The 8,346-nt window shown below is 38.4% G+C and overlaps 1 long non-coding RNA gene and 1 pseudogene across 1 annotated transcript; one reads left to right on the forward strand and one right to left on the reverse strand.

The window, feature by feature from the left end:
- Positions 1–3,055, forward strand: LOC108663357 (uncharacterized). The gene is made up of 3 exons (XR_001929328.2): positions 1–515; positions 588–657; positions 2,702–3,055. It is a non-coding gene; the product is annotated as an uncharacterized LOC108663357 (long non-coding RNA).
- A 1,172-nt stretch (positions 3,056–4,227) lies between these two features.
- Positions 4,228–6,191, reverse strand: LOC18589153 (AAA-ATPase At4g30250 pseudogene; annotated as a pseudogene).
- Between the last annotated feature and the right edge of the window lie 2,155 nt (positions 6,192–8,346).

The following is an 8,346-nucleotide window of genomic DNA, read 5'->3' on the forward strand; positions in this document are numbered from 1 at the left end:
CAAGTTATTGGACACTTAGGAAAATCTTCATGAATGACAGGATCGGCCCTTTGGTGCAATAGGGTCGATCATCAAGTGTTTTGAAGGGTTGAAAGCATTTTGTATAATCTCAAGATCGACCCTTTAGAGAGTGAAGGTCGATCCTTAGTGTTGGGACACTTAAAAGCAATTTTAGAAGAGCTAGGATTAATCCTTTAGGGCTTGAAGGTCGATCCTTAATGTGTGGAAATAGCTAGAAAAACAATTTGCCAAGATAGGATCGACCCCTTGGTTTTATATGGTTGATCCTTGTGATGTCCACCTCAACATGTTAAGTATTTTTAAGCTTCTAAGATTGACCCCTTTGGACATAAAAGTTGATCCCCACAAGTTTATAAGCAAAACTTTACGTTGTCTGCCCATTCAATTGTTGAAAGTTAGTTTTTATTTCTCTCTAGCTCGTACACTTCCAAGCTCCTCTGTGGATCATTGAGACACCATACAAGCATTTTGAAGCATGGAATTTAGTAACCAAGGTGAGAATAAGCTTCCTTGGTGCATGAGTTTTAGTTTAACCGGTTATAAAGTCTAGTTTGGTTATGTTTCAGCTACTGTTCATCTTCTCCAAGCTTGAGGATTCTGGAGGTTTGGCTACCTAGCTTTAATCTGACCATCAAGGTAAAGATTTTATGTCTAAGTATTAGACATGTGGTTTATGGTTTAAAGTAGTTAATTGAAACATAGGTAAAAAGCTTAAGTTAAGCTAGTGAGTTCTGGAATTCGAATGCTAGGAAATTAAGAAATCTGTGTTATGTTTATTGAATACTAGGAAGTTTAAGAAAATTGTATTTGGAAGCTCAATGAAAAATATTTAGAGCTTGAAAAAAAAAATTTTTGAGCTCAAGGAGCTATTGGTGGTCAAAGGTTTGGTAATTTGGTTCTTGTTGAGAAATCAGACTCTCAAGTGAGTGGGTTTACCTATTTCCAAAATTATTTTGCTATATAACTAAGCATGAAAGTATCGTTTTATTACCCATTGGTTTATTGAGCTTGGTTTATTTGAGAAGCATCGTTTATTAAACTTAGTTTATTTGAGAAACATGGTTTATTAAGCTTGGTTTAGTTGCTGGAAGTTGAACATGGCTTTGAAAATTTTGACTGCCATGGGAGCATGATTTGAATGCCGGTTTTGATAATCTGAATTGCCATGGAGGCATGATTTAAATGTTGTAGTTTTAATGGGTTTTGAAAGAATATATATTTTTTAAATTTGGGAAACAACCCCTTTGAGCTGTTTATTCCTTCAAAAGAAATTCTATTGTATGAGCTACAAAGTGGTTGGTTTTTAAATGCTTTTACCACCGGATTTGAGTGGTTAGGTCAGTTTATGGATTGTGCTTGCCATTCATTTGCATTGGCATGGTTTATTGAACTTGACATATTGCATACCATTTGGTTTTAAATGCTGGAAGTATAATTGCTTATTTATATCATGGCATGCTTTGAAAATAATTATTGGATTTGGAAAACTACTGCTTAGAGTTTTTCGGTTGAATGATTTGAGATTTTGTTTAGAAATCCCTTGGTTTAATGATTACATTTTAAGTAAAATTATCTTGGGTTAGGCTTTGTAGTTATGGCAGTAAGCATAACCTTTGTGCACAAAGTCTAGACTCCACCCAACTGAGGGATTTCTTCATTGGTTTCCACGGCACGTACGTGAGGGTTTACGGTACATAAGAATTTCCTATCGGATTTATTGATGGATAGATAAACCATCAAGTGGCAAGTTCCACGAAATCATATCTGTCGGTATTTGGCGAATAGACAGACCACCAAGTGGCAAGCTCCATGAAATCATATCTGTCAATATTGGTAGTTAGACACACCTACCGAGTAGGTCAGTCCCATGAAATCAGCTCTGTCGGTATTGGTAGACCTTCTTGAGGCCAAAACATTTAATTTTGGTTTGGTTTATTTAGCCAATGTTTAGCACCTTATTTAGGTTATTGAAAATCTGGTTTATACATGGCTTGGGGTTTATATTTTGCTGAGAATTGGCATTTGCATTTATTTAAATGAGTTTATGATTTTCATGCCTTGCACGTTTAATTGTCTAATGATTTACCAACCATGGGTAGAATTAAATAAACATCTTATATTTGAAATGCTAGTTTTATATGCTTTGAAACAGGGGAGATTTCTAATGGTTTTGCACATGGCAATATATTTTGGCATCAAATTGCCTCGAATAGCATTCTAGAAGTTTTAGGATTAAACCTCGACATGGGAAGGGTCAATCCTCACTTGCATGGAAAGCAATGATTTTGGTTCTGGAAAATACAGGATTGACTCGCCTTCTTGCATAGGTCGATCTTGCCATACTTAGTGAAAAGCAGCTTGTTTCTACCACAACAAACATTGACCCTTGGCTCCTAAGGATCAACCTTGGGTTCTGTTTTGGGAAAATTGAAGGCTTTTAAAGCGGTTTTCAAATAGGTTTTCCCTTGGTTTTTTCACATGAAATTCAACATGCCATGTACATTGATTTATCATATGATTTGATGCACATAAAGGTTTTTAATGCATTATGTCATCAGCTCAAGTTTAAACTATTTTGAAAGCTTGATGTTTTATTAAATTATCAACCTTATTATGCTTGTTTCCCTTCTTCACTTACTCACTAAGTCTACAAGACTTACCCCAATTAATTGATGTGCAGATAAGTAGCTTCTTGGGGCCTTCGTTAAGGAGTGAGTAGCCAGCTTCTGTTTGGTAGGTATTATGGCCTCTGATAGTACCTTGTTTTCTACGTTGCTCTGCTGGTCCAAGTTTTGGTTTGCATGGCTTGTCTATAGTTGGGTTAGTTGGGCCAAGGCCCACAGTGTATGCTAATGTATGGCGCTATGTACTGGTTATGTAATGTATTTTGATAATACTACTGTGGTTTAATTTGTAGCACATGTAGTGTGATGTTTACGTGTCGAAGCACGGGGTTACATAAAAAGATTTGAATGCTAATGTAAACAAGTTTATGTGAATATATACATATATATAGCTGATGTTTGCGGTTAAAGGTTGAAACAATATATATCTGATCAATTGTCTCTTTAGGCTTGCTTGAGTTTTACGGACTCCGCCTACTAGGCTCATGTGCCGGTAATAACCTGGGAGTTGGGTCGTTACAACAACTGCATTATTATGTCATTAAATTTATTTTAATAATGTTGAAATAAAAGTTTTGTTATGCCATGAGATAAAATATTTCATATAATTTTAGGATCATCTGCATACGATATGCCATTTAGTCTTAGGATTATTACCATGAAGTATTCCATTTTTAGTTTTAAGAAATGTCTCTACTATGCATGTAGTTTAGGAAGTGCCTATCCTATGCCATTGTAACTTATGTGCGTATGCCATATAGTCGTAAGAACGGTTTTGGTATGCCATTTAGTACTAGGGGTATTTTCATCATTTGGTATGCCATGCAATTCTAAGGACGTTTTCATAATTTTTTATGCTAGTTGGATTTGTATGTTAGGGTTTACACATGTTATCTATTTACTTTATTTATTTTGGCAGAATTTATTTGCATTATGCTAACGTCAATAGATTACTCAAGACAACCAATCCACTTGCATCCTTTTAAATGCATGTGTGACAAGATAAGACATTATTTATTCATAGTTACATGAGATATTATGTAAAATTGAGGTGTGCTTTTTTAATTTTGATCTTTAACTAAGTTGATCCAAAATGAAATAGTGAAGGCTAGTTTATCTTAAGCGAGGTTGGAAGTTTTGATTCTTTTACTATTTCATACTCAAATCTCCAAATCAAGTTTTTGTTATCGTTAAGACTATGGCCTTGACGCTTTATTGGTTATAGGTTTGGACATTAAAATTGGATGATGACTCCAAATTTTATCGTAAATGACATAAACCTCCATATGATGAAAGTTCGGATATGCAAGAAACAAAAGTGATACATGTGCTATTTAAACTGTAGTAATTACTCTAGTGTTTCTTACAAATCTTTTGAAATAATTTCTTTAAAAAAAATTAAATGAAAAACTATAAAACTTTAAAATGTTTATATTGAAAAAGGTTTAATTCAAACACAAAATATGAGATGGAGGATGCACATTAGTGTGTGGAAGGCATGTACTACAGCGTTTCCCATATTTAATTCAAAGCTCTTTTACATTAAAAAAATATTAAAGTTTTTTTATTCAAAGGCAGGTAGTTAAAATGCAAGAATGTTTGCTTTTCTTTTAAATAATTAAGAAGGTTTGCCCAATAATTAATTAAAAACTACATCAAAGCGAGACGGTCCTCCAGCTATTTACAGCCTATAGAGTAGACGCAAAATGGGTACATGGAAAATGCAAAACAAAAAGTTAGAAATCCAATCCGAAACACTAGTAATTGTAATTGGTCACAAGACTTTTCTGTCACAATCAGACTTGGTCAAAGACCTTAGCCTTACCAAAAAGTTAACCTTCTTCTCCGCACTGCCAGTACTGGACCCTTGTTTCCATTTCTTCCCGTTCCTGCCAACCTTCGTAGGAGATGAGTCCCACAGCTCAGGCGACCCCACAGCCAACGCGCTCTCGGGCGACCTTGTCATGGCTATCTCGTCGTAGTCAGCGCCACCACCGCTTTGATTATTCTGTGTCTGCAACTGCGACTGCATGGCAGAGACAACCTCTTTCATAGCCACGTCAGCATTCCACCTGTTCCTTAGCAGTACCTCCCCTATCTGAGCTGGAGTTAAGGACCCACCAGAGCTTATGCAGGTCTCCACCAGTTGAAACATGGGGTGGGAGTCGAGGTTGAGATAGTTTTTAGCCAGGACCTTGAAGGCATGCATCCCACACCTGCCTAGGCTGACATGCACATCCATGCGGCCGCATCTAACCAGAGCAGGATCCACGTTGTCCCTGTGGTTGGTGGTGAAAACTATTATTCTTTCCTCTCCGCAGCAAGACCACAATCCATCAGTGAAGTTTAAGAGCCCTGATAACGTTACTCTACCATTCTCCTGATCAGCATCTCCTTTTATCGTTGCGTGTGACTGAGCCCGCGAACGTAATGATCTCTTCGACAGTCTGTCCATCGTCAGATCAACGGAACAGTCTATGTCCTCGATCACAATGACGGAGCGGTTGGTGGTCTGGACCAGCAAAGCTCTCAACTCGGAGTTGTCTGTCACTTTGGTGAGTTCCAAATCGTACACGTCGTAACAAAGATAGTTTGCCATGGCTGCGATCAAGCTGGACTTCCCAGAACCAGGAGGCCCATAGAGTAAGTATCCCCGTTTCCATGCACGTCCGACTCTATGATAAAATTCTCTCCCCTTTGCAAAAGCTGTGAGGTCTTCCATTATTTGCTTCTTCAGTTCTGGCTCCAGAGCCAGCGTGTCAAATGTGGAGGGGTGACGGAATGAGACAGATACCCAGCCTGACTCGTACGAACCGTGCCCATTGTTGGTGAAAAGCCTCCTTTCGCGTGACACTCGCTCAAACTCCTGAGCACTTGAAATTACGTGGTCGAGATAGGGCTTGAGTAGGGTCTGGCGGTGGCACTTGGGGAGCTTGAGAGTGAAGCTGCGTTTTTCCTCTAAAGAATCCTGCACCGTCTCCACATGGTGAGTCCAGGAGATGCTGTGGCCATTGAAGGTGTCGTGGATGGTGTGGTTGGGAGCCACAGTGAAGGAGATGCAATTGGAGGACTTGGAGCGAGAGAGGGTGAGACGGCGGCAGGTGGCGGAAGGGTTGACAGAGTTGAGGTAGAGGCTCCCATGGCGATAGAGGTCGTTGAGATCGACGCTGCAGTAGCCGTTGAATTCAGGGATCTCGAAGTAGGAGTAAGGGGTGAAAAGGTCTTGGAGGGACTCGTAGAAGGAGTGGAGGAGGGAGAGCAGTTGCGAGGGCAAGATGTTCTGAAGGACGGTGAGGAGTCCCAGGAAAGACCACATTTGTGACAATATCTCCATCTTAATTTGTTGGCTTCTTTGAATTGTGATTTTGTCTTTTCTCTGTGATTGTATAGGCTTCTGCTCCGTTTCTTTATATAATGGAGTATATAAAAAATACAAGAACTATAATATCTATAGATATGGTCGGGATTAGAGGAGAGGACTGAATTGGAGCTTTGGTTTTAGTGTGAATGCTGAGGTTCGATGTTAGTACTTAGTGGGTTCAGGTTAATGTTGCAAACACTAGAAAGAAATAAAGGGAAAGGGAGGTGTGCTAAAGACACTGTTTGGGATTGAAAAAGGAGGCGGCAAAGATAAAGGTAAAGCTGATGCCGACTGCTCTGCTTTACTTTGCTTTTCTTAAGCCACCGTCTTTTCTTTTTGATTGGAGCACAATTCAAGTGGTTTTTGTAGTAAAAACTCAAGGTTACGATAATTGAATGCAAATCAGTAGGTCAATGATTAGTAGGTTTGGATCCACTTAACCTGTCAATTAATATTCCACCAAAAAATTAATAATCTTTTGAACAAGTTGTAGTCATGTAGAGAAGGCTAAGCCTCATTCTTGATGCTTTGCTCTTGCCTAGAAATGCTTTTTGGATTACCCGATATATATTCCAAGAAAAGAAAAGAAAGGAAGGAAGAGAGGGAGACCAAAAAAACCCACCCCTTGCAACGAAAAGCATATTTTCATGCGCCAGCTTTGGATTTAAAAAAAAAAAAAAGAAAAGGGAGAAAAAATGGTAACCGACTTGCTGTAAGGTAATGGAGATGGGCGCGACTGCGCATGCAAACACACGAGACATATGGAGGCCTTTTGCTTTTTGGTAAATAGAAATGCTTTGCAAATTGCCTTTATCTTTTTCCTTGTAAATTGTAATTGGGGTTGTCAGAGGTCAGAGAATGTTCTTAGAATGTTAGTCCCCTGATGAGAATGGGAGTAGTATGTATCCATGCAAAACCCAAATCCCATCCTGGTTATCATTGTGTAGTTACTTTTTTGGTACCAAATCAACCTTCTGTTCATTGTTCTTACAATCTTCACTGCTTTGCTTTGCTTTTGAGGTTTTCCATTCCAATTACCCAACAAACATAAGATGCTTGTGCCCGCATATACATTGGTAGCTGGTTAATTTGAGATTTGGGCGTACTAGCTTGATATCCTTTTTCCAGCATACAACTTTAAAGGTGAAGGGAAAGAAAGATTCCCTTCACTCCCAGCAAAATTACTTTTCACATGAAAGGGGAGTCGGGAAAGTATGCAGTGACTGCAATATGTGTGGTTCAAAGATTCCTTCTTTTTACATATGAAAATTGTAGATGAAATTCTCGGAGATAATCGTCTAGGGGCGCCTCGCTGTCCCATGTTCATGTTTGTTAACTTTACAATTCTTTAGCAAGGAAAATGGGTTGAAATTTTCTGTAAACAAAAATAAAGAGAAAGCAAAGGTAGAAAAGAGGGAAAAACTAACAATAAAAGCTACGAGCAAGGTTAAGATACTCTGGATAGGAAGTCAGCTGTGAGGGAAAGCTGGGTTAGTTCCATGAGAATCAAGAAAAAAGCCAGAAAGAGACTCCATGTGTGTATGGGTCAATGATCATATGGCTATCTAAGATTCAATCCACAAATATAGCTGCATCTGCATTCCTCTTTGCCATCTAGCATCGTTTCGGAATGTCAAACAACTACTTGAATTCCAAGGTCAATCAATAGGATTAGGATTTATCTACTTCAATACCAATTTGATTACTATTATTAATTTACCTCTGCTTGCTTCATGTCATGTATCTCCGAATATCTGTTTCTCACTTAACTCTTTGAATTACTTCTTGATCCTTGTTATCTACGTTCTTGTCCACAGAATAGCAACTAGAGTTGTGTCCACAAACTTCCAAACTCCAAGTCCTTGCAAGTGTTTCGGAGAGAGGAACTATACTAATGTAATTGGGGTTCTAATTTCCAGTATTACATGTGGCGTTTAGTAGGATTAAGATTTAAACTCAACTCTAATTAAGAGTCAGCTTTGTAGATGTAGTAACAGGTTTAAGTTGCGATCTGACCCATACTCCAATAGAAGTCTAGTATCAGCTTGGAATGTCCAACAACTACTGGTCAACAGATTTGGAATCTAGGTTAGTTGGGGTTATATATTCCTAGTGTCTTGACGAAAGAAGAATTGATTCTGCTTTACCTAAGCGTTTCGCTTTTCAATGTTATGGAAAAGAAAAAGAGCCGCTAAAGAAACTTTGGAATGCCAACTTATCTATGATGGAAATCAGGTCGGGATGTTGGATTAGGCTGCCTGCCATCATTGGATTTTCCGAGGGAAAAGAAAAGGTTGATTTCCAAAGGAATGAATAAGGTTACTTTTCTTTAGGTAAATT

This window comes from Theobroma cacao, chromosome 9 (assembly GCF_053813885.1).
Source record: "Theobroma cacao isolate CCN51 chromosome 9, ASM5381388v1, whole genome shotgun sequence".
Taxonomy (NCBI): Eukaryota; Viridiplantae; Streptophyta; class Magnoliopsida; order Malvales; family Malvaceae; genus Theobroma; species Theobroma cacao.